The 13,246-nt window shown below is 37.2% G+C and overlaps 3 pseudogenes across 1 annotated transcript; all 3 read right to left on the reverse strand.

Annotated features, from left to right (window-relative positions):
• Nucleotides 1-2,384: 2,384 nt before the first annotated feature.
• Nucleotides 2,385-3,233, reverse strand: LOC149260448 (pentatricopeptide repeat-containing protein DOT4, chloroplastic pseudogene; annotated as a pseudogene).
• On the reverse strand, nt 3,234-3,800 carry LOC149260449 (pentatricopeptide repeat-containing protein At4g15720 pseudogene; annotated as a pseudogene).
• Nucleotides 3,801-5,178: 1,378 nt separating this feature from the next.
• LOC149260450 (uncharacterized) lies at nt 5,179-12,401 on the reverse strand (annotated as a pseudogene). The gene is made up of 4 exons (XR_016258294.1): nt 11,413-12,401; nt 9,868-9,947; nt 9,490-9,754; nt 5,179-9,077 (listed from the first exon to the last, which is right to left on the reverse strand). The product of XR_016258294.1 is annotated as an uncharacterized LOC149260450 (transcript).
• Between the last annotated feature and the right edge of the window lie 845 nt (nt 12,402-13,246).

Raw genomic sequence — 13,246 nt, forward strand, 5'->3', positions numbered from 1 at the left:
TTCAATGATGTCTTTGTAGATGCCCTACCTTGGATTGACCAATATTTCCGGTAAGGGTTGAGTGCCGTGAATGGAATTGTTGTAGTTGTTGTTGTAGTTGGTGGAGTAACTACAGAGGGCAAGATATCTTCAGTTGACGAAGAGCTAAATTGGGCTGAACCCACCTGTGCATGTTGCAATGTCGATGTGTCCTTCATCAACGCTGCTGAGCGCTTCACAGCTCAACGACTCGGATGGACCTTATGTAAACAAGTAAGAAATGAATTAATGAAGATTCCATTTTCCTTCTTTTGATGCAAAAAACGTCTAGGCGGGAAAAAGTAAAAGAGGGTGATTTCAAATGGTGGGCCTTACGAGGAGTTTTGGAGCACTGTGCAAGCTGCTTTTTTGAGCAGAATTAATGAGCCAATTTGGATGTCTCCAAAGACAACTTGTGGGCCATATGCAGATGGTAGCAAAGTTTTATGTTGATGTGTTCCATCAGATAGAGTAATGTGGAAGTGCGAGGATGTTGTTTTCAATGAGGTAACGGAACCGACATTGATTATCTGAAGTAGTGGTTGAATCTCGGTGCAACCATTCAGCAATAGAGGAATGGCATTCGTTGTCAAGGTTGTCTCCATAATAGAACAGGAGGTTTCTTTTTCCCGTGATAGGAGTACCTGCAATTCATCAATTTCACCACAATACAAAATTCTAGTCAAAGAAGATGTGACATGAATGCGGAATCTAATCTAACAAGGCTAACTGTTGATGGTGAAACAATAATAAGGGCACAACCTACACGGGGGCGAGAATAGCCTCTCATATTAGCCACCCAAGGTAGTCCACGTTAACAAAATGCTTGTTATTTGATTCAGGGACAAGCTACATATTGTTCAAATTCGGAAGCACCTCAAGCGGCTCAAAGATGCTTATAGTCTTACAGTACCGTCAAAACATCAATGAAATAGGAACATTTCCCAGCCAATCCTAATACTGATCCTACACATTAAGAGATGTGGGTCAATCGAGGCATTTGCCATGTATTTCGCTCACTTACTGGACTCCTTATGGCTTTGTAATAATATATGATATATTAACTATTCTGTGAACAAGGCACAATTTTTTTTTCTTTAATATGCTATATTCGGGTGTACTCACTGTGCTTGTGCATTTCTACACATTTTAGGGATGTTGAATAGCAGCCATTGCATATAGCGAACACGCTATTTAAACACCATGTATAGCTATTGAATCTGAAAGTTGACACATTCGTTCAGTCCAGGCATATAGAAGAACTATATGGGGCCAAGCTGATGTTTGTAATAAGAGCTATATGGGTCCTCCCTCTTGTCAGAAACATGACCCTGAAAACAGCGGCCAGACCATAACAACAATCAAATTCCATCAGTCACACAACAGTGGCCAGATTGCAGACTATCATGGGCAGTTTCTATTTATTTGCAGCCTGACCAACCCATCTAAATGCAGCGATCTGGAAAAGAGGAGTAATTCAATTCCCATTTTCTTGTTGTACAAAGTTAAAAAGAGGCAAATGGAGTATGATGTGAAAGGGGAAAGGATGTGGGCAGTTTCAATATAATTTTAGCCTTACCAACTTATGTAATTTCATGCATTGAAACGAAGGGCTTTTGATTACCTCGCCTTCTACCTATCCTTAGGTGTGGACAATGAAAATTTGCTCTAAAAATGTGTGCTCACACCATGTTTTGTCTATTGGTATTGTTAGTATGTCAGTTTCTTATGCACCACACATGCAAAATTCAGAGTAGAATGACATATGTTGAAGAGAAAAAGGGAGGAGCCTCAGCCCAATAAATAGATAGATCATGAGAACTTGCCCCTACTACGGACTGTGTTCTCCTTGGAAACCAGCAGATGTAAGTATGACACTTGCTGAAAGCCCCATTTTCATCTTTACTCTTCGCCCTTTTTGAGGTATCAGTAACTCCAAATACTTTCCAAAACCTGAGTGTTTCATCTGTTGCAGCTGATGCAACTGTGTACCCATCAGGGCTATGAAGAGGTAAGGCATAAGAAGGATCATGAGGACAAATCCATTCATAAAACGAAAGATGAATGCATAAGTACTCATAAAAATAAATCAATTTCCATAACAATGCCAGATGAAGAACTCGAGAAGTATTTACTGTAAGTTCAGTAATCTTCACCTCGGATGGGTACTTCCATAAGGTTCACTGGTTCTGACTAAATCCATGTGAACTCAGTAACTCACGTTCATGCCTATTCCAGAGTAATGAACAAACTTGGAAATGAGTGTCTACGGTATTTAAGCAGGCACCTGTGTGAGTACTCCAAAACTTTATAGACCTGTCTGCACTCCCTCCACCACATGCTAAAAGATTGATTTGGAAGGGGCATCATGCCAAGGCCTTGACTGCTGCACAATGTTCATCTAAGCGGTGGAGATATTGAGAGGTAGAATTATGGGATGCCATGCTCTGATCCCAAATGTACAATAGATTTTCATTCCCCCCACTTGCAAGTTGTTGGCCAGAAAGAGACCATTTCAATCCACAAACCTCCTGGTCATGCCCATTCTTAACATACGCTGCAATCATTATGGTCCATGAGACAACATCTTTTTGAGACAGGTTGTCAAACAACTTGCGTGCATATTTTATGCTCCCACATTTAGCATACATGTCTGTCAGGGCGTTTCCCACAAATACATCAGATAATAAATCATTTCTAATTGTGTAACCATGAATTTCCTTGCCTAGTTGCAAAGCTGCTAGGCTGGTGCATGCTGGGAGAACACATGAAATGGTTAATGGGTTTGGCTTCAGTGTTAGTTGCAGGTGCCGAAAATATTGCAATGCCTCTTCAGGCTGTGCATTCTGTGAGTAACCTGCTATAATTGTATTCCATGTGATCGCATCCCTTTGAGACATTCTACAAAATACACCATGAGCACCTTCCATATCCCCACACTTGACATACATGTCTATGAGTGCATTCCCCACAGCAATAACAGAGTCAAAACCATATCTAGTTATATAGTCATGGATGTCCTTGCCATGCTGCAGAGCTCCTGATCGGGCACACACTGAAAGGATGCTTGTAAGGGTTACCACATCGGGACTGAAACCTTGCAGATTCATTTTATAAAACAGGTCCAATGCCTTGACATGATTACCATTTGAAGCATAAGCTCTAATGGCAGAAGTCCAGGAAGACACACTTTGCTGTGAGAATTTCTCAAACATCTAGAGCGCTTCCGTCAAGCTTCCACATTTTGCATACATGTCAATGAGTGAATTCCCCACTAATGCATCTGATCCAAATCCCCTTCGTGTTGCATAAGCGTGGATTTCCTTGCCCTGCTGCAAAGCTGTTAGTCTAGCACAGACTGGAATAACACATGCCATGGTTGCCGAAACCGATGCAGTGCCTGAGATTTGCATCACACGAAACAATTCCAATGCCTCTTCACCACGATTGTTCTGAGCATAACCCACAATTATGGCGTTCCAGGAGACCACATTCTGTTCAGACATATTGTCAAACACTTTGCGTGCATCCTCTATACGCCTACACTTGGAATACATTGAAATGAGAGCATTCCCTACAAAAACATATGAACTAAGCCCACTTCTAAGTATACGCTCATGGATCTCCTTACCCAGTCGGAGAGCTGATATTGCTCCACAGGCCTTGAGAACACGAGTAAATGTGAACTCATCCGCCTGTATATCCACATCCACTGCACACATTTGGCAATAGATATCAAGGGCTTCATCAAACCGCCCTTGCTTGATATTCTCTCCGATCATCAGATTCCATGAGAAATCTTCACTCTTCTAACGCCGGATCCCGGTTTTCCGACCGAGGCGAGTGAGGTCGCCGCCGTGTTTTTCTTCACGTTGCGTTTGAGGGCGGGCAGAACAGGGGCGATGTCGATCAAGACCACGTCGAGGCCGAGCAGGGCACAGAAAGCATGCCTGGGTGTGAGTAGAGGCTGGCCCGAGTGACTGTAAGCCATGGCACCGACATCACCCAAGTTAATGCAGACGGTTCCAGAATGAGCGGAAATGAACCAGAATCTAAAGGAATTAACCCTTCATAGTATAGATTTATATTTAAGTAACATATATGTTTTGATGGACTATCTAGTGGAATATCCATGATAGTTTATAGATCAACTATGGTTAAGGACCTAATGTACATGAACAAGATAAACAACATGGATGATAAGAGAATCCCCAAAAAAAATTTGAACTCTATCCATTACTATCAACACCTTAAGCAAAGATGGCATCAAGATGATGTGTTGGTTAAATCATTAGGGAATATAGGAGGATGTCATCCTACCCATATAGACAATATTAAAAATATAATTGTATCTAAATTTAAAGAGGATTTGTGGTGCAATGAAGAGTTAGACATTAAAAGGAAGCCAAGATATTACGAGGGAGTAACCCGGATTCTAAAAGATCAAAAATATCTTTTAGTTCTAACTAGTATAAAAAAGAAATCAACATTACTAAAACAAGAACCAACTCCCATGAACTACATAACTACAATGGTCATTGGGAAAATTCCTAAAACCGTGGGATGTAAAAATCTGTCACCTTTGTGATGGTTGAAGATGAAAATCAATTTCTCAAATTAAAACTCATTTACCTTTCTAACCTCCCAAATCTAAAAAACTATGATAATCTTGGAATACTTCTCTTACAACTTTTAAAGCATAAAAACAAGATTTCAATGAATTTAAATAAACTTTCCCTTTTAAAAACAAAATTTTTAAAAAATTTAAATAATCTTGGTTTTTAAAAATGAGATAAACTAATTTTGATCTCAATGAACATGAATTATCATTATTATAATCACATTAACATAAACATTATTATTTGGTATTAATATAGATACTATTATTTCCATGATTAAAATCTATTCTTTATATTCAATGTATTTCTTCTTTATAAAAAAATATGATAATAATAAATGAGATTTAAATAATAAGTTTAATGTCTACGTTGAATTTTGTCAATTTTTTTATAAATTATATATAAATTTTTTTTCCATAAAATTATATCATATCCATATGTCAATAAGTATTATTTATTAAAAAAAAGAAATTATTATAACATTTTAATTAACTTATAATCTTTAATTCATAAATATGTATTTTAAAATATTTTAGAATTGACATCAGCAAGCATGATCTGGAGTCTCTGTTGACTATGAATCATTCCGAGGAAGCTGATAACCCTGTGCCCACTAGAGTCTCCAATCTCCTTGTGCACATTGTGTACACCTATGTGGATCATCTGCAGGATATGGTAACCGAATTTGAGATGGAGTTGAGTACTTATAGAGCTTGAATTGGACAAAGGTAGCTGCATTAATGGCGAGTACACTCCCCCTTAATTTCAACCATATGACAAATATATTATAGCATGATACATAAGATATTGTAAACATATTCTTAATTGTTATCCCTGTTGGTCTAAGTTTCAGCTAAGCTTACAATGTAATCTTGATTTTCTACAACACATAACTTCTACAAAACCTCTGAGCCATATAGCTTCAAATACAACGAAAATTGTTGATGAATACCAAAATGAAATATCAGATTGCATGAGTTTTAGTGAAGGCTTGCAGAGAAGTTGTACTGGAATTGTTGTTCTCTATATATCTGCACCATAACGCTAAACACGATTGTTATACAATTTTGGTAATGGAATTCCATTTTATTTTGAATAATTGTCACAAAAAGTGCAAAGAGCAACATACAGCTCTTTAAGGTTTTTTTAGTTTTGATAGCCAATCTGGAACTATGCCATTCACGTTGTTGTTTTGTAGATGTCTACACAACCAGTGAACAAATAATCACAACTTGCTTTGTAATATTCGTGCTCTTTTTCCAAATATACATAATTGGCTAAAGATCAAATGACCTAGAAAGTGGAGGTTTATGTTTAAAGAAAATACTTACATTCTCTCCAATATGGTTAAATTGGAAAGGTCCAGTCAGATAGTTATTGTTAGGTGACCTGCTAATTTCAACATAATAAAATATTCAAATGGAAGTGGCACAATCAGATTTTATTTTAACAGCAAAATACTTTTAACCCAAAATTAAGAATCCTAATCAACACAATTTCTATTTTATTTTAACCCAAAATTAATACCATTGCTATGAATTTTTAGTTTGTACGCACAACCCTCCAGCCAAAAGTTGGATGTAGGCTAGTATATATGTATATCATAAACTGTATGTTGATAATATTATCTGCAGTTTCACCATGCATCAATATGGAATAATATATGCAAATTTAATAAACTCCAGCGCGACACTTTATACTTGCAGTGCTGTTGGTGTTTTTAAAATATGAACTTTTCAGAAAGCATTCTAACAGGTAAACAATAATAAAACGTGTTACATGCCTAAGCACTCCCTTCCCTGTGACAAATCTAAAGGTGACATTTCAATCGCTGGTCCATTATTTCATAACAACAAAGGCTTAATAGCTGGTCCATTATTTCATAACAACAAAGGCTTATTTTCCTTTTCCAATGTTTGGCATAAAGTTATTATAAGCCCAAAATAAAACAGACATATCAATGGGTCAGCAATCAAAGGAACAATAGGAAAGAAAACTACATGAGCATTGAGAATCATTAAGCAATTGTAGATAAGCATTAAAAATTTATTAAAAAAAAACATTCTTAATGCTACCTGCCCATAACTTGCACATCAAGAGATTTTTTCATCGAGCTTTCTCTGATGATACAATTGGTTTGATTTGATCCTCATTGCTTTCAGAAATCGACACATTTATAAACAAAGGAAGATAGCAGAGGATATAATTCAGCAGTATCAGCAGGATTTAAAAATCTACACTCTAACAACTGTTCCGACAAAAATCTTAAATCTGTTAGCTATATATAATTCAGCAGTATGTCTGCAATCCAAATTAATAGACTTATCTCTTGCAATCCAGGATTAAAAGCAGTCACACATAAGGTAATTAACAATGTCGATGGCATGAATGTGGTACCATATCGTTGAGGGGTTTTGAACCTGGGTTCCTTTTTGTGCTTTCAATGAAATGCATATCCCACGAAATCCACAGGACAATTCCTTGATTGCGAGGATGGTATTTAGGGTATTTTGGTCAATTGCAGTAGTGGCTGCTAACAGTGCAGTACCAGACCCTCTGCTATCTTCCTTTGTTTATAATTTGTCGATTTCTGAGAGCAATGAGGATCGAATAAAACCAATTGTATCATCAGAGGAAAGCTCGATGAAAAAATCTCTTGATGTGCGAGTTATGGGCAGGTAATATTAAGAATGTTTTTTTTTTTAATAAATTTTTAATGCTTATCTGCAATTGCTTAATGATTCTCAATGCTCGTGTAGTTTTCTTTCCTATTGTTCCTTTGATGGCTGACCCATTGATATGTCTGTTTTATTTTGGGCTTATAATAACTTTATGCCAAACATTGGAAAAGGAAAATAAGCCTTTGTTGTTATGAAATAATGGACCAGCTATTTAAATGTCACCTTTAGATTTGTCACAGGGAAGGGAGTGCTTAGGCATGTAACACGTTTTATTATTGTTTACCTGTTAGAATGCTTTCTGAAAAGTTCATATTTTAAAAACACCAAAGTTCATATTTTAAAAACACCAACAGCACTGCAAGTATAAAGTGTCGCGGTGGAGTTTATTAAATTTGCATATATTATTCCATATTGATGCATGGTGAAACTGCAGATAATATTATCAACATACAGTCTATGATATACATATATACTAGCCTACATCCAACTTTTGGCTGGAGGGTTGTGCGTACAAATTAAAAATTCATAGCAATGGTATTAATTTTGGGTTAAAATAAAATAGAAATTGTGTAGATTAGGATTCTTAATTTTGGGTTAAAAGTATTTGGTTGTTAAAATAAAATCTGATTGTGCCACTTCCATTTGAATATTTTACTGTGTTGAAATTAACAGGTCACCTAACAATAACCATCTGACTGGACCTTTCCAATTTAACCATATTGGAGAGAATGTAAGTATTTTCTTTAAACATAAACCTCCACTTTCTAGGTCATTTGATCTTTAGCCAATTATGTATATTTGGAAAAAGAGCACGAATATTACAAAGCAAGTTGTGATTATTTGTTCACTGGTTGTGTAGACATCTACAAAACAACAACGTGAATGGCACAGTTCCAGATTGGCTATCAAAACTAAAAAAACCTTAAAGAGCTGTATGTTGCTCTTTGCACTTTTTGTGACAATTATTCAAAATAAAATGGAATTCCATTACAAAAATTGTATAACAATCGTGTTTAGCGTTATGGTGCAGAGATATAGAGAACAACAATTCCAGTACAACTTCTCTGCAAGCCTTCGCTAAAACTCATGCAATCTGATATTTCATTTTGGTATTCATCAGCGATTTTCGTTGTATTTGAAGCTATATGGCTCAGAAGTTTTGTAGAAGTTGTGTGTTGTAGAAAATCAAGATTACATTGTAAGCTTCGCTGAAACTTAGACCAACAAGGATAACAATTAAGAGTATGTTTACAATATCTTATGTATCATGCTATAATATATTTGTCATATGGTTGAAATTAATTAAGGGGGGGTGTACTCGCCATTAATGCAGCTACTAAACTATTCTGGAAGATTCGGTGATGCCTTGAGAGATGGATTGCTTCCTCGAGAAGCGTCTGACTCCATAAAGTTCTCTGATATGTGTAAAAACCACTTCGGCCATCGAATGAAGTCAGTGTGTTCCGTTTTCACTCAGTCTATTCTGGAAGATTCGGTGATGCCTTGAGAGATGGATTGCTTCCTCGAGAAGCGTCTGACTCCATAAAGTTCTCTGATATGTGTAAAAACCACTTCGGCCATCGAATGAAGTCAGTGTGTTCCGTTTTCACTCAGTCTGTGATTTCTTATTATAGCCCAAAGTATGACAGAAATGGAACCAATATTGCAGCACAAATGAGAAGAACATTGCGAAACCCATGTTTTAAAGTAGGGTCCTTTTGTCCAGTCCATGGGACATCTCCAACATTCATTCCAAAGACTGCAACATCACAATCCACACAAAATGTTATATTAGTTTTTAAACAGATTGCAATCAATTTATTGGCTAAAGCAAAACTGGTCTAGGTGCCAGTGCAAAATCTACGTCATAGAAATCTTGATCAGAACCTTGACTTTAGTAACTGCCATAAAGATAAACAAACATGATAAATAAGCCTAAGAGGTGATATTTAATTTCAGGAAGATTTTAGAGTAAAAGAATGAAAAGGATAAAAGTGATGTGAATTAGAATCTAAACCCAATCATGGAAACAAATAAGATAATAGCCAGGGAAGAAAGTACTGAAAGATAATGAAGAATAAAATGTGTATCAAAGAAAGCCAACAAGAATAGGAATGGCAGGCTTATTATAAATCAAAGAGATGAGGCAGCTTGTACTTGGTAAGCCTTACCTCCCGTGATTATTGACAACGGAAGAAAGATCACTGATAGCAATGACAGGTAATAAAACTTCCTATTGACTTGTTCTGCCTGCCAGCTATCAAGGTCTGTCTGAATTGCAGTTACACGGTTTACAGTTAACCCCACATGTTCTTTGAGCCACCTCAGACGAGCAACCAGCACCTCTAATTCTCTAATGTCCTCCATTGCGAACCATGTTATTTGAGCACATGTATCTTTAACTTTAGAGAAAACATGCTGTCCATAATGAATAACCTGCAACAAATCAGTTATTGATTTAGGTCACTTTTTAATGCAGAAAGCACATTCATAGCTTTCCCATAATTCAGCTGCTCAAACTCGTCATCCCAGTGATAGAGAAAACTGACCTGCAAAAGATGCTGTAAATTCAAATGCTTTTTATGGAACTGCCTCTCATCCAATGTCTGCTTCTTCAATGAGTAACCACCTATAATCATAGGGAATCAAGAATGATGCATGAGGAAACCAACTTAATGGAAACACCGCTATTCCTTAAATTCATCCATTACATGACTTGAATTCTTAATATCCTGAGGCCCTTCAGCCTTGCCTTAAAACATGTCAAGACAAAAAAAACTTTAGTGAAAATTTTCACAATCCAAGATATTTTGTTCATTCTATGCTGAAAAACTCCGGGACCAAACACAACACTTATATACATTTGCATTCAGCATAGTGACAAAAATGACAATGAACATACTTACATGTTAAAATTCTTCATCTAAAAATATGCATAGCTGTTCAACTTCATCTAAGCTTCAACCCCAATTATGCCCTCTCTAGTTAGAGCCAGATTCCTAGAACACAGATTGAAAACTTCAGCTTAGCACTAGATCCTACCTAGAAGCCTATTTGTACCACAAGCTTCTCTGTACATTCTTTCAGGTACAAGAGATATAGTAAGCATCAATATTCCTCTAGAAAAAGTTAGACCAACTTGGGCTTGACCCTAATTTACCAGTACCAGTATCTCTTACAAATCAAATAACGGGGCTGTGTGTCAAAACTACTAGATGGGTTGGTTTTTACATGGATGCACTCTTTCATAATTGCCATTGTAGCTGTTTCTCAGAGAACAGCTTTTGCAACAATTAACCCAGTTATTTACCCAACCCCTTATAAGGGCTTGAGAAAAGCAAGAATTAAAATAAAAAAATTACATTAGGAACAAAAGAGCAAGCTAGAGGGCAGCTGGAGAGGGAGAAAGCGAGGATGTCTTGGGGATTAAAACATCCGTTGCCCAAACAAGTTGCAAATCCTTCTTGGTTGATAGGTGGAATTTACAATTTTACAGGAAAGATCCAGAATATTCTTGGGATTACAGTCAACCAGGAAATGGAATCATCCTGAAATCAAGAGACTTGAATTGTATTTAAGGAAACCAAAATGGATCAAGGATAAAACTTGTTTGAAGGAAAGAGGTGAGAAACAATCTTCTGAAATGATTCATTCACTTTCGTTACCCAAGATTAAATTTGAGAATTGTTGCACTCTTCTCCACAGCACCAGGGAAATCTGTTGTGTGCTTCTGTTTCTGTCTAATTGGAGACCCCATGGCCATTTCAGGATCCATTTCCTCTGCATCGATGCTGGTCTCTTCAAGACTGATTGGCATCAAGACTCCTCAAAACTAAAATCCTTATTGGGTGTGTTTGAATTTCAATCCAAAAAAACCTAAGAAAATGCTAATTGGGCGTCACAGATTTCAATCAATATAAAACAACTGCTAATTGGGCGTCCCAGAATTCAATCAAAAGCTTTCCCAAGTTGGATATTAACGGTTGAATTCAAACAAGGTATAAAAATACAAAGTGGGTGTACATGAAAACCATAAGAGTTTAGCAATTTGGGTATTAATGGTTGAATTCAAACAAGATATAAGAGTCGCTTACCTTTCTCCAATGCAAGCTCTATAGTACTTAAGTCCATCTCAAATTCGGTTACCATATCCTGCAGATGATCCACATAGGTGTACACAATGTGCACAAGGAGATTGGAGACTCTAGTGGGCACGGAATGATTCATAGTCAACAGAGACTCTAGATCATGCTTGCTGATGTCAATTCTATCGGGCTCTTGGGCTTGTTTTGAGCTCTCCTCATCCTGTTCTCCATAATGGCGCTGAGATGGCGGACCCTCCACACTAGGGTTCTCAGAAAGCGGAGACTGGCCCGTTGGAGAGAATCCCATTTTTGGTAACTTTCCCAGAGATATTGTTATCACGGTTTTCTCGCTGATTCTGGCAGCAAGCCTTTGGGTGAATTTGCTGACAGTGGGATGTGGGGAATTGACCCTAAACACCAGAGCACCATCGACATTCCCACAGAAGGCCCCATTCTTCACGAGGGACAGGATATCCTGATGGTTCAGAGGGGGGCAGAAGTCATTAATCAAGGATCGTGCATACGCCGTTAACTGTGATTAGATCTCGGCAGCTCAACATGGTACCAACAAAATTCCCCATCCTCCCCTTCGCTCAGATCCCAATCCTTGTTAAAGAAATTGCCTTGCCCATCAAATCTGTAGGCACTCCTCTTCACTGCACCAGGGAAATGTATTGTGTCCTGTTTCTGTCTAATTGGAGACTCCATGGCCATTTCAGTATCCATTTCCTCTGCATCAATGCAGGTCTCTTCAAGACTGATTGAAATCAAGACTCCTCAAAACTAAAATCCTTATTGGGTGTGTTTGAATTTCAATCCATAAAAACCTAAGAAAATGCTAATTGGGCATCACAGATTTCAATCAATATAAAACAACTGCTAATTGGGCGTCCCAGAATTCAATCAAAAGCTTTCCCAACTTGGATATTAACGGTCGAATTCAAACAAGGTATAAAAATACAAAGTGGGTGTACATGAAAACCACAAGAGTTTGGGTATTAATGGTTAAATTCAAACAAGATATAAGAGTAAAAACTTGGTTGCCCATTCAATGGGTATGATATTCTGTTAAAAATTTGAATCTCACCTGCGCTCCCACTCCCATCTTTCATGCTGACACCACTGACACATTAAACAGGAATCTCATTATGATATCCATGTTGGGTCAAGTTCAAGGGCCTATTCTTAATTCCAATGAGTGGGCCCACTTGCATTTATTATCTCAATGTTCTTGGACTTAAAAGCACTATCTAGGACATGTAGTAGAGTTGAATCTGCAAAGATATTAATATTTAATTTCATACAACTGCTAACTTTAACTTATATGCGACTTATGAAATCACTTACAAGATTTCATCATTCAAAACTTACCCGTTGTAACTTGAAGAATTGGAGCGCATTACGCTACTACAACTACCACCGTTGGCATCTCTAACTAGACTTCTAGTGACACAATATGGTTAACGCCAACGTGCTATTATGGCCACCGTTGCTATTTGATCTTTATTTTGGTTTTTATAATTATTTAAAAAAAATTATTATTATTATCTAATTTTAAGGTTATGGTTAAGCTATATATCAAATTGGTGTATGTGATTTTCTTGTTTGTAGGATAAAGGACTCACTTTTGTGCAGCTATTTGACTACTAAGTCTATGAAGACATACATACTCTACTACGGACTGAGTCTGTCATGTATAAAATGTTCGCGTGGAATGAAAGCGACTCGCAAGGAGGACAGTACAAGATGAGAAGAAGATTGGAACTTTTTTCCTTCTACGATATGTCTTGTCCTGTCCTCACCTCTCAGCTGCTCCTATATAGTGGGTATGGAACCCCAAGGA

Source organism: Pinus tabuliformis, chromosome 6, assembly GCF_031772625.1.
Source record: "Pinus tabuliformis cultivar Carrire ecotype Pingquan chromosome 6, CPIR1, whole genome shotgun sequence".
Taxonomy (NCBI): Eukaryota; Viridiplantae; Streptophyta; class Pinopsida; order Pinales; family Pinaceae; genus Pinus; species Pinus tabuliformis.